The following is a 13,761-nucleotide window of genomic DNA, read 5'->3' as shown; positions in this document are numbered from 1 at the left end:
CACTATGTATTTCCTAAGGACTAAACTTTGGGGGGAGGAACTGAAGAAATATAAAAACAGATAAACCATATACAGACCTGCCTTCTTCAGAAGCCTACCAGCTCACAAATGGAGGCTGCTGGGACCCTCAATTGGGAGTGGAGGGAAGGTAGGACCAAAGCCTGTCTCTCTTAAGTCTTTCAGAATCCTTTAGGAAGCGTGCCTTTAAACCTACTCAGATGGTCTGTCCTCCACAAGTTTTTCCTGCTTCTTACATAGCAGATTAGCCTGACTTCAGGAAGCTTTCATACAGTTGCATGAAAACGTTTCTTGCCTTGTCCTGGAGTATTCCCCCACCTACTTTGTCACCTGAAAGGAGAGGTGAGACCTCTCTGGAGCCTCTGAAGTGCCTCCTGAAGGACCCAGTTGTCCTAAGCATGAAAACCCTCTCCAGAAGGGGTAGGCAAATGGCTGAGCTGCGTGAAACTCAACTGTGCTCTTCCCTGCCTGATGCAGGCAGCCTGTTTTTCAGTTTAACCTCTGTTTTTGTGCAGTAAATTGCCTTCCAGTAATCAAACAAACATTTAAAAGATTATATATACAATTACAGGCATCTCCAAATCCATCACAGATGTCCTTGGGGGTTTGTATGCCTGAGGGAAAGCCTGGGCTTTTAAAGATGGAAGGAGCAGGAGAGATGAAAGGAAAGAGGCTATTTGCTTTCACTGAAATATGGGAATTATCAGCCTGAGCCAGACTTAGACTGTGTAGTCTGGCTTGGATACATTGAGCATAGAACCGGGCTCTAATTATCACTGTTTGCACCCACTGGTGGAGTGCATGCCTTCGGTCATGTAGGCTGCTGGTGTCTGCACAGCCAAACCATCTCCCTTTGGAGTTGGGATCCCTGCAAGCAGGACTAGAGCTTAATTGCTCTGGCTGTTCCTCCTGGGAAGGGATCCCACACACTGGTGTCTGATATCAGCTTGTGCTAAAGGAGGAACGGGGAAAGAGGAGCTGTTGTGTTACTGTGGAACAGCTGCATTTTGGGATCAGTGCCAAAAGTGGGGGAGGAAAACTTCTGGAGGCCTGAAGAGATAGAGAAAGGCAGATCCCTCCAGGTCTGAGACCAACACCGTGTGTGGGCAGGAGCTGGGATGCTGTGTGAGAAGGATTTGCTGTTTCAGTAAAAGGGGAGTTCCCTCCTGGGTCTTCATGCAAACCGCTTCCCCTAAATCCCAGGCTTTATCACAGATCTAGGCTAGTACCATGGGATGGGCTGCAGAGCTACAGCCTCCACCTCTTTCCACCTGCCACCTCTGGATTTAAAGATGCACTGCTTTAGGCACAGAGGGTCTCGGAGCTGAAAGCAACAGTGGGGCTGTCTGAGCCCCTCCTTGGCGGCATGAGGCAGCACAGTATGGGAAGCTTATGCTCCGTGTGCAGAACTTGGCGAGGCTGTATAATGTAGCTGCCACAGCTCCTAACCTTTCATGGCTTGCTCTTCGTTGGGTGCGAGACGAGGGTGCTCCAGCAGGGTTTGGTAATACTGACAGCCAGAAATTTTTCTTAGAGCTGGCTGCTTAAGAAGAAATAATGAGCATAAAGACCATGTATTTTTTTTTACCTTTTGGTGTTTGGTATCAGAAAAACACTTTGCAACTCTACAGATGTGGCTGTGCTTCCAGTGGCTTCATTTGGAAGTGTCCAGCCACACCTGGGGGGAGCTGTAAAGTGCAAGCTGGGATGACAGCATCTTTTGTAAATACAACAGGATTTCCTGGGATTATGTTTGAATGCTTGGCCCTCTTGGGGAGGGGGAGAACGTATTTGATCTCTGACAAAGCCATGAGAAGGCTTTCTGTATTATGTAATTTATAAAGCCACAGGCTATAGTCCAGCCAGCAACCTGCTTCAGATTGAATGATTTGAGGACGACCATGTGGCTCTGTTCAGTAAATCCAAATTGTGTAGGATACAGTTACATTAAAATATTTAGCCAATCTAAACCATGTTTCTGTCATTCCCTTTTTGTAAGCATTAAAAAAAAATGTAGTGCAAAACAGCTAGCTGTGTCTTACTTGCAGGACTGTGTCACAGGATTACTTTGTGACCAATCTGCATGCTTTTCTAATGTCTCACAGCTTTCTGGTATATTCTCCATAATGTTTTCTTTTATTGTATTTAAAATTTGTTCTGACTGTCTGAACAGGGGAGAATAAATACATCCTAATGAACGGTATAATGAATATGAAGCTACTTTGGCAAACTGATTTCATTTTCATGAATCTCATTGTTAGTTGAATATATTAAATAATTAGTGTGTGTCCTCTCTGAGGGCAAATGCTTCTGAAATTAATGCCATGTTTTTTGAGCATAATGTTTACCTCTTGTTAAGTGGCAGGTAAACCATGCTGTTCTAGCCCTATTTAGTGGTATGTATAAGCTTTCTAAAATACATTTAAAGCGTAATATCTGCAAGTAGGATCATAGAATGGTTTGGGTTGGAAGGGACCTCAAAGATCATCTGGTTCCAACCCCCTGCCATGGGCAGGGACACCTTCCACTAGACCGGGTTGCTCAAAGCCCCATCCAACCTGGTCTTGAACACTTCCAGGGAGGAGGCATCCACAACTTCTCTGGGCAAATAATATGCGTAGCTTTAAAATAAGCTTTGGTAAGCAGTCAATCTAGCGGCGTTTGAGTGGACTGTCAGTTAAGTGCAAGCAGGAAAGGACATGCCATTTTGAATTTGCCCGGTCTGTTAGTGGAAATAGTCTTTGTGGTGTTTGTCCAGTTGTGTTACTGAATCTAATCACTGCAACAACTCACAGACATTTCCATTAGTTCGGACCAATGCATATTATTTCTGAAATTCTGAGAAGGGATTTTTGGAAAAATATGTTTTAAATAATAAGTCTCATTTGCACCAGTGACCGTGGTTCCAGTGCATTGTTAGTGCTATGCTGAAGTCCGTGCTGATGGGGATCAGGAGCTAGGAGGTAATCAGTATCTGTAGCGTTGCCAATAATATTATTGGAAATATGTCCTCCCTATCATATACACTGTCAAAGTCTAAGCAAGGCAGTTGGTTTTGATCTCCTGAGGTTATTCTGCTTCTAAAGTGGAGGGTCTGAAGTGTCCCAAGGATGGGATTCAAGTGGTTGTATTAAACAGCCATTGGATTTCAGCAAACTTCAGAGAATTTTGGGGTAGCAGACAGCTCCTTTCCTGTCTGAGCTGTATCTTTTCTGGCATGGGATGCTAGAGATATAATCTCCTTTTCCAATGTAGTGAAAGGAAGTATATTTTGGTCAAGATTAGTGTGGCAGGAGATAACATTTGCTTGAAAGCGAAGGTGTATTGTAGCAAAATATACTATAATTCATTCACAATGCAATTTCTTTGGTGGGTTCAGTGTGTAAACTAAACTAGAAACTGGCATTTTAGCTGGTGCATTCAGTTTCAAAGTACTGAATACTGCACATAATGTCAGCAAGAATCATTGTTTTCTTGCACCATGTAATTTTCATAAGTAGTGCCTCTGCACCTCTTCTACATCTGAATAAAGTCTGACCTTTTTTTTTCTTTGTCACTCTGGAAAAATACTGTAATACCATCACGTTGAGTACACTTGAACGTGTCTCCGCTTACCTGGTTTCACTATGCTATTGCTAGGTGGATGAACGAGTTAGTTTTAAGCTGAGGGTACTTGAAGCTCACTGCTGCAGGTTGTGAAGAAAGAAAGGTGAATGAGCTGCTTCTGAGGACTGTGCTAGCAGCCTCTATTGAACACTAGAGTAAGGACCAAGAGGACATGAAAGGCAGAAGGTTCAGAGGGTTCAGAGGAAATCTGAATGATGTGGTGTTTGCAGGAGGCATGGTGATGTTCAGATCTCCTTCCTCTATTTCCTAAAGGACTATGTAGGAATGTCTCACACTGACAGAGGCACATGACGGAATGGTGATAAAAGGGCTTTGCTTCTGTATATAGATGTTCACTGAAGGATAGTTTTCTTCCCTGCACGCATCTTGTTTAGCTGTACCGGATTAATTGTTGTCAGCGTTGCCTTAAGGGGTTATGCCCTTCCTCACTGTAAGTTTAAACTTGTCTTGGGTGTGGGGACATGATAGCAGAGTACTGTGAATTTGAAGCACATCTGTGATGTGAAGAAGTAGGGATCTGAACGTGGGCTTAGGAGTCAGCAGAAGATGTGCCGCACAGGGCACGAGGAAGCTGGCCAGGATCCCTGTTTTACTCCTGCCTGGGAACTGCTGATCTCACAGCAGCAAAGAGGACTTTGGGTAAGATGATTGCCACTTAGCCCTGCCTTCCAGGCATGGGACCATGGAGGCTAACTTCTCTTTCAGCCTGTGCAAGTAATGATTCTGCTTGTTGGCTTCTCCAACACATCCTGGCAGAAAAAGAGTAGAAAAGGAGCAAAATAGGCTAAAAAGAGCAGTGCAAAGTGAAGATAACTGAAAATGTGCAGTTTTAATGTGAATTTTAATAAAATTCTATGCCTTTCCTAGCATTTAAGAGTAGCATTTGCTAATATTTTAGTTTTCATGAACGGCCTGCAGTACATGACTGCTATGTCTCCTTGTGTACTTCTCAACTGAAAATACTTCTTTTGTGTGAAGTATATGAATGCAGGTTCCTTCAGTGTGAAAAAATGAATGGTCCTGTTTGCAAAAGGAACTTTCTATGGTTTTTGTCCCCTTCTCCTCCAAGTTTTTTAAGTGTCAGTTTCTCTTTCAATCCCATCTGCTGCCCGTTTACCTCTTCCACTGTATTTCCTAATGCATCATTTGTACTTAATGCAACACTGTTTGGATAAGGTGATTCACGTACATGCTTCCCCTGCTGAATGACCAACATATGAGGCAGGAAAATCTACCCCCTGACCAGTGACTGCTTGTTTCCTACCTTGCCTTTTTCAGAGTGGGTTTAAGTCCAGTTTTTAACGGAGAGAAGGGAGAGGGGTTATGCAGGGCCACTAAATTGAATGCCGCTGCCACTCAGTTTTGTGCGGGCTTCTAAAAGTGTTGAAATACAATATGAGGAGACAGAAACCAAGCATGTTTAGCCATATTTAGAGGTTTTCCTTTAGATCTGTATATCACTATTATAGCCCACATTAACAGACTGCAAACCTGGGTCTGCCTTTTTTTTAACCAAGGCTTAGCAGCGTTTTGTTTGTTTCCTGTGGTGACATTTGAGGGATTTATTACATATGGCTGTACCATCTGAAAAAGATGCCAAGGCTATAATGGACTAAATGTATCACGAAGTCCACGGGCGTCTATGTTATGTGGCTTGCCCCACATCACTGTTCTGCTCAGTGCATGGTATGATGGATTCTTCCAAGTAATGATTTTGTGACGGTATAGGCTAAGGATAAACCAAAATTGGAGGACTGGGGAGTGATTCCCAGGTCTTGTGTAAGGAACTGTGCCCAAGCTCTGTCCTGACTCCATTCACGAACCAGCTTTCACCTTTTCCTCCCCACCCCCAGGCTCCCAAGCTTCCAGAAACAATAAACCCAAGCACATAGCCCTGAATGGGGTTTCACTGTGTTGCAATCAGACAGTCAGGAAATCAAGACTACAGGACATGCCAAGGGAAGCACCCACCCCACAGGCTAGATATGGAAGAGATATATTTTTTGCAAGAGGACTTGTCCCTCCAAGTAATTCTTTGTTCCAGAAATCAGGAACCTCATGTGCCTTCTGACTGGCACTCAGCAGGGTTTGGGCAGAGTCAAAAGATGAGAGCTGTGATGCCTTCAGGGACATGTTGCAGGGATTCTCTGCTCCCTCATATTAATTTAGTGGAAGTGCCCATTGTGCAATGTACAGCTTTGTGCATGTGGGACTTGGGAGCCCTTTGCCTCTTTGAGAAGCAGTATGTGGTTTATTTCTAGTTTGGTAGGGAAAAAAAAATTCCAGCATGCCTTTCTTGAAAGGTTGCTGGGCCCTGACCTCATTTGGCCTGATTTGATTGAGGATTTTGCCAAGCTTATTACATGGGATGTTCTTCGGCAGCACTGAGTGAACAAAGCTGGCTGATCACAAATTGTCATTTACACGTGCACAGTATGAAACATAAAAATAGCTCTTTAAAAAAAAAAATTCCTTTTCAATGACACATAATAACCTTCCTTTAGTAGCCTGTCATAGACCTCAAGATCTGTATGACAAGTCATCTCTACTTCCTCAGTTTTATCGGTCTTCCCAAACATATTACTAATGAGAGGTTGAATAATACAAAAAATGCACATCTTGGTATTATTTTGGTTTTTTTTAGACTACATCACTAGTTCTATAGATGTGCCCATTTTGTGTCTGCCTATCAGGAGTGTCAGCCAATATTTACTGATGCATCTGCTTGTCAAAAACACCTTTTACATATTCCCACGTAAGTATTTCAGGCAAAAAATATCAGTTACATACACAAAGCATTTGCTTTGGAATTGCTTACATATTCATCAAATCAGGGGTGAAAATGAAGAGCAGAAAATAAAACTTACCTGACTGATGACACTGAAACACTACAGCTTGAATTTCAAGCATCTGTTCTGACTCCATAAAATAAGATTTTTACAAAAAATATATTTGAATAGCAAATACTTAAAACTTCCTCATTTACTTATAATCAAGCAGAAAATAAAGTTCATCAGCCCTGGGCAGAAATCAGGCTGAAGAGGTTTAATTTTTTTATCTTGTTCAGAGGTGAATGTGCAGTTGGTGAATGTAAACAGTTTGATACCATGACCAAGGGGAGCCGGTGAGTATGTAGTGGTGTTTCAGCAGCAACACTTCCACTGATGGAGAGAAACAGCTGGATGCAACATATGCCAAATGCACCATCGAATTGGCAGTAAATAGTGTCTATAGGACTGATTTTGGGGCATGCTAGGGGAACATCTATCACATATCTGACCTACGAGGAACGGCTGAGGGAGCTGGGGTTGTTTAGCCTGGAGAAGAGGAGGCTCCGAGGTGACCTTATTGCAGTCTACAACTACCTGAAGGGAGGTTGTAGTGAAGTGGGAGTTGGCCTCTTCTCCCGGGCAACTAGCGATAGGACAAGAGGACACAGCCTCAAGCTTCGCCAGGGGAGGTTCAGGTTGGACATGAGGAAGAATTTCTTTTCAGAAAGGGTTATTAGACATTGGAATGGGCTGCCCAGGGAGGTGGTGGAGTCACCATCTCTGGATGTGTTTAAGAAAAGACTGGACATGGCACTTAGTGCCATGGCCTAGTTGACATGGTGGTGTAAGGGCAACGGTTGGACTCGATGATCCCAGAGGTCTCTTCCAACCTGATTGATTCTGATATAAACAAAGCTCTCTGCAAGTGTTAAACCTCAGGTTGTTGGCCTGTCAGCTACTTGCAGTACAGCACATTTCATTGTGTGAACGAATGAGACAACAGGATAGGTTAAAAAGGAACAACAGGAGAAATTACAATGTTTCTGTGTGGTTTCTAGGCAAAATGTAATTTTTTCAAAACATTATTCATTAAGTGAAAAGGCTGTTCCACCTTGTGAGAAGTAATATTTCAAACTTCTCAATGAAAAAGAAAAAACATGTTACACTGTAACAGACCTTGGTTTTATTTGAAGAAGCAGTCCAGAAATTCTCCTGTAGTAGCTCATCACCCCCTTGATGACAGGCATATCTCTGGGCTTAGGACAGTCAATAAGAAGGAAGTTCCTCGGGTGACATTGTTCATGAGCAATTTTTATTGTCCTTATAAAAATCAAGAGGTGATAAAGTCTCCCAGTGACTCCTCTACCATTAACAGTCTCCATTTCTTTGTCCTCACAAGGTTACAGCAAATAGGTTGTCAACAAGTTGTCTTCTTTTTGTCAGCTTTTACTTAGAAGCTGTGAAAATAGGACAATAGGAAGAATGTGAAGTTTTACAGCTAGAATAGAAGTAAGAGTCACTATTTTGCAAACGAAATTTAAAGAAACGTTCTCGTCCCGTATTCTAAGATATGCATCTTTCATGACTGAAGAGCTGAGTTAAGACAAAGGATTTTAAAACTGTTGTGTTTTTTTTTTTTTAAAGTAAAACATTATGGAAAGATCTGCTGAAGATCCCATCTTTTAATTAGTTACAGTCCAGCTGCAAAATACAGGCCTGAGCAGTAACCTTCATGGTACTATGCAGTTATTGACTTTCAAACTTGAGATGAGGTGGAAGAAAGGAAAGCATCAAAGAAGAGTTGTTTTCCGTGTTTGAAAGCTAACAAAACTACGGATTTTCACATTTACAAAATGTTATTAGCTACTAGATTGAATAACTTGCCAAATGTGTGGAAGAAAAAACACTGACTTAAAAGCTCTTGAGTCTTAGGGCTCATTCCAGGCTTTGGTTTTGTTATTTAGGAGCTGTCTACATCTGACCTACTGTAACTGTATGTTGACTTGTTGACATTAGTGGCATTCCTAAGTGCCGGCAAAGGAGACTAAATAATAATTAATGGGCTGCCAAAATTACTAAAGACTGGTATGGGAGATGGCTGCTTTTCCTTTACTTCACCTTCTTTTTTTCTGCCCTCTCCTGTTTTCTGTTTGGCTGTTTCATGTTCATGTTATAGAAAGAAACGGGTAAAGGATCACTTATCTAGGAACAAAGTAAGATCCAAGAGAGATACGGAAACAGGCAATTTCCTGTGAATACAAGGCTTATGCACTGCCCATCAATCTCTGCAATTTCACCAATAAATTCTAAATTTTAACGAAATTAATTGGAAGTAGAAGTTTCAAAGATGGTGAGTTCCTAAAAATGTCATGAAAATTCATTGTGAGAAAGATGACAAATGGAAAGTTTGAGTTCAGTCCTTATCTTACCTGTACAATCTACAAGCTTTGCTATCAGCGCTCATGTTCTGAATCAGCCGTGACCTGTGCTGCCTCTTGCCCAGTCAAACAGGTAACGTATATGGGAGGGAAATGTAAGTATTGAGAAATTCAGGGCAGGGGTGGGGAATATGGGATACTGAGAAACTAGAGTGATTACAGTAGAAGAGATTTGGGGACATAAGAGCAATCTGACGGTGCAGTGGGAGCTTTGGTTAGTATGATGGATGGGGAGGTAAGTCTTTTAGTGGCTATGAGGATATGTGGAAGACATGAGACCGTTGTGGTAGCAGGATTCATGGATAAATGGTTCCTCTTCAGCAGTGCTGTCTGGATAGCATGGATCTGCTATAATTTACTTTTTTGCATGTTTCCCCCCTTAGCCACCCCATCCCCTTTTCTTTTCTCTCCCCCCTCCGCTTGACAAGTTTCCTCACTTACCTCACTGCCAAGGTAGTCATAAGTCAGCTGAGAAACGAGGAATGACTAACTTCCTTCCCCTCGGGGCATTAGCACACTGCTGCTATGAAACGCTTAGGTCACCTGTCTTCCCAGCAAGTGAACAGCAAGTACAAAGTGTAACCCAACAACTTCAGTGTGTCTCTTCCCTTTGGACGAGCCACTACTGTGGCTACAGGGTTGGGTTTTTTTATACTTTTGGTGAGTTCCACTGATTTTTACCGGTAGGAATTTTTTTTTAAGTAAAGTTTTCTCAAAAGCTTAACATTTACAGTTATCTCTATAGAACCTTATGTTGTTTCTGAAACACCACAACACTTCCGAGCTGACAATTGCAAAGAAATTAGATCTCAGCAGTTCAAAAACAGAACTATATGAAACTAAAGAAACAAAATAAAATGTGGAACTACAGAGGAATTCTAAAGCAAAGTCAAAGGAGAGTTCGAAACAGAGCACAAGACCACAGCAAGGCTGGTAAATATAAGAAATGTAGGCTGAAGAGCAAGACTGGCCATGAAATTGCATGGCCCATCTTGGAGATGCCAATTTGTCATTCTGTGCCCAGTTACACCTAGTTAGGAAAGATCTGTTCAGCTCCTGGGAAAGAGCGCACTGAGGTGTCTAAGAGAAAATAGAGTTCATGTCAGCAGTTGGATGAAACAAACAAAGGAGATGATGGCAGAGATGGATGAAGCGAAGAGGGAAATACGTAAAGTATAATGAAAAACATGGGTGAGTGACATCTGCCTGAGAAAAAGAAGTTGGACATGAATGAAAGAGGGCAGTACACAAATAGAAGGGGTTGATGCTGGGTAGAAAGTGAGGTTAGAGGGTGAAAAGACCTCAGGCAGTGTTAGATCACAAGAAGAAGGAAGTAAAAGGAAAAGGTAAAAACAACTAGAAAATGTGAGAATGTTTAAAGAGGAGGAGGGGGTTGTGCCAGATCAGGGAATATGTATGGGGAACAGACTTCATGAAAGAAAGATCTTGGAGTGTATGAGTAGGAAAACGTAATGTGATAAAAGAAAACAGAAGAGGTGATGGGAAGAGAAAAGGAGGTTGATGAGGTTATGGCAATTTTAGTGGAAAATGAGAAAAAGCAGAACAACAATATCTGCAGCATGGTGGAAAACAAAGGAAAAAAATGAAGTGAAGGCATGACTGAAAGATAATGGTCCTTGTAGGGTGGCTTTTGAGTCCTGAGTAGGTTAGAGATTGTTCATATAACCTACTGCAAATGTGTTATGCAGTGTCAGCAGAAGGACCACTGAGTCTAGAAAATGCTATCACTAAAATATCAGCCTATGGATAGCCTGTAGACAATTTAAGAACTCAGAATAAATTATAATGTGCAATGCCTGTTCTTCCTTTTTCTCTTTACTGCAGCAGTGTTTTCCTGTCCCCCCTTTAGCCCCCCCCTCCCTGCCTCTGGCAGTAGTGTTTACCTGTCCTTGATGGAATGCAAAGGAGAAGCTGCCTCTGAATACAGAGATGGTGCCAGCCCTTGTCAGAGAGAGGAGGCTCAAAGTTCATCAGCCATTGGCAGTGTGTGCTCCTCGGCTGACACGCAGCTGATTTGCTGGGAAACAGAAGCAAATTATTTTATAGCCTTAGGCTGCTTCTGTAACACAGTGAACTTGATGCAACTCTGTTATGGCATTGCCAACCTGGAGCAAATAAGTAATAGCACTTGTTTTCCTGCCTCTGTAAACTCATCCTGCTTTCCTTCTCCAACTTCCCCGGTAGAAACAAGAAAATTAAAAAAACGGGCCTAAACTGCAGCCATTGAGATTCATGTCAGACCTTAAGAAGATTTCCCGAGTGTAAGCCTACATGATTTAGAGAGATCAGCTTTCCTTGACTGGAGGTGTTTTAAGAACATGTTAACAGCACATAAATTAAAAAGGGATTGAAGGCTGGGACTTTAACACCAATGCCACAGGAGGACAAGCCAGTACAAGATCAGGCAGGTGTGGAAGCAAAATCAAAGGGATGTCAGTCTGATTAAGAATAAACCACATCAGAAGTGCAACTGGTGAGAGACTTATTCATTCAGAGAGAAATAAGGTAGGGAATATGTTATTCCTTTATTGTGTCTCTTGGGGAGATTTTTGTGACCAGGTTAAGAATGGAAGAAAGTCCTGTATGATAGGCTGTGGTCATCAGAGGAAAGATGAAGACTGGACTTATCTGGGCTAAATGGGAACAGGCACGGGAATGTCTAGTGGCAAGGGATCTGTAGTTCACTCTTCTATAGCATGTGTTCTTTTTTTTTTTTTAGTTTCTTCTTGCCTCTGCTGTGGGAAGTGTCTTAACTATAGCAGTGGGCTAGCTTATATTTGTATTATCCTTGTTTCATTATATTCCATAAAGGGCTGTGTTGTCAAGGAGCTCTAAAACCTGCGCTCCACGTTTTTATGTATGGAGAACACTGCTATTTGCTGGGCTGGCATCTGCTGTGTAAGCTTTTCAGTCCGTTTTAATCACTCTGCCTTCTGTAGCAAGCTACTATGAATTAGTTCTTTGGGGCTTCGTATCCAGGTTCCTTTACCACACTTGAGAAAGAACAAGAGGTACTGAAGAAGGCCCCAGGGGATATCCCCTGCCTAATGAAACTCTGCTGTGCCTGTAGAGCCACAGTCCCAAGAGGAGGAAGGAGGGGTCACGTCTGGGACGTGTTGTGTTCTGGCTGACAGCAAGTGAGAACATATCAGAGCAGCCGTGAAACTGCTTTGCATGGCACCGGAAGTCAAGTCAGATCTGAATGATACCAGGAAACAGAAGGATAAGGATGCTGAAAGCTTTCTTTACCTGTGTCTTTCTCACTCACAGAGTCTGCAGTGCTGAAGTCACTGACAACTGAAAGAGCAGTAACTGGAAAGAGGAAGAAAAAAGTCCAGTATCTCTGCTTTTGGTTGGGGTTTCCTCTGATTCCAGGGAATCTGACCTTAAGAAGCATGCCAGGGCAGAGAGATAAGGCTCTTCATGAGCACCAGCCATCCTGATTGACAGAAGGAAATGAGATTATATGCCCTTGTATCCCAGTGAATGGAGGTAATTTACCCAGATACTGCAGATTTAGAGTGAAGAGCTGTCTAACACTGATTTTGAATGAGGCTATCTTTACCTCCTTTGCTTGGCAGATGAGGGAGCAACAAAGATCACAGAATCGTCTTGGTTGGAAAGGACCTTTAAGATCATCGAGTCCAACCATTAACCTAACACTACCAAGTCAACACTAAACCATGTCCCTAAACAATATCCTTAAGCACCACATCTACTCGTCTTTTAAATACCTCGAGGGATGGTGACTCCACCACTTCCCTGGGCATCATGTTCCACTGCTTGATAACCCGTTCTGTGAAGAAATTTTTCCTAATATCCAATCTAGACCTCCCCTGGTGCAACTTGAGACCGTTTCCTCTCATTCTATTGCTTGTTACCTGGGAGAAGAGATTAATACCCTCCTCGCTACAACCTCCTTTCAGGTACTTGTATACAGCAATAAGGTCTCCCCTGAGCCTCCTTTTCACCAGACTAAACAACCCCAGTTCCCTCAGCCGCTCCTCATATGACTTGTTCTCTAGACCCTTCACCAGCTTCGTTGCCCTTCTTTGGACTCTCTCCAGCACCTCAATGTCTTTCTTGTAGTGAGGGACCCAAAACTGAACACAGTATTCAAGGTCCTCACTTTTACAATGGAAAAATAATTCTTCCCTGTTCTGCTTTGTGATTGTTGCATGCTGATTGGGAACCTGCTGAGAACAAGTGATACAACATAAGGCTGTCTTCTCCTCCCTCATTAACTGGATCATCTTAGTTAAGTGCAGGAAATAGTAGGAAACAAGCAGTTATAATAAATGCTGAAGCTTCAAACCCAGCCCAAACCTCTCCATAGACTGGAGACACATGCTACCATTCCAGCTTTTTTACCTCAATAAAACTCCAGGGATTTGGACTCATTAAACCTGCTAATCCCAGGATTACTTTTTAATTGTAGTTTTTAACTCACCTATTCTGCTACCTCTTGTTCTATCAAAAAGTCATACTCACAGGGAAAAGCATGAGAAAAGGAACCAAGTGAGATTTGTTTCTGTGGTCTCAGGGTGTGGTGCAGTTGTTGCCTGGAGCTTTCTCACTGCTTTAAGTAAGTTGTGAAAGTGTGACTCCAGACTGAAACAGTTACATCTGAACAGACTAGGATGTGAATGTCCTTATGAAGATAGAGGTACTCTTACAGGTGCAGCATGTTCTCGTAGCTAGCCGCATCAGTATGAAGCGTGCAGAGAGGCACACCAGCTGTGCACAGCTGCACCGTGTTCAGCCACAGAGCATTTGAATATGAACAAGGCTTTCACTTTCATCTCAGTCCTTTCCCTCTCTTCTTGGTGAATGAATAAATCTATAGAGTTGCTATTTATGTGACACAAGTGGGCGAGAACTAGCAG

The sequence above is a fragment of the Nyctibius grandis genome, chromosome 1, assembly GCF_013368605.1.
Source record: "Nyctibius grandis isolate bNycGra1 chromosome 1, bNycGra1.pri, whole genome shotgun sequence".
Lineage (NCBI taxonomy): Eukaryota > Metazoa > Chordata > Aves > Nyctibiiformes > Nyctibiidae > Nyctibius > Nyctibius grandis.
The sequence above is the reverse complement of the archived record's forward strand: the minus strand, read 5'-3'. Positions refer to the sequence as shown.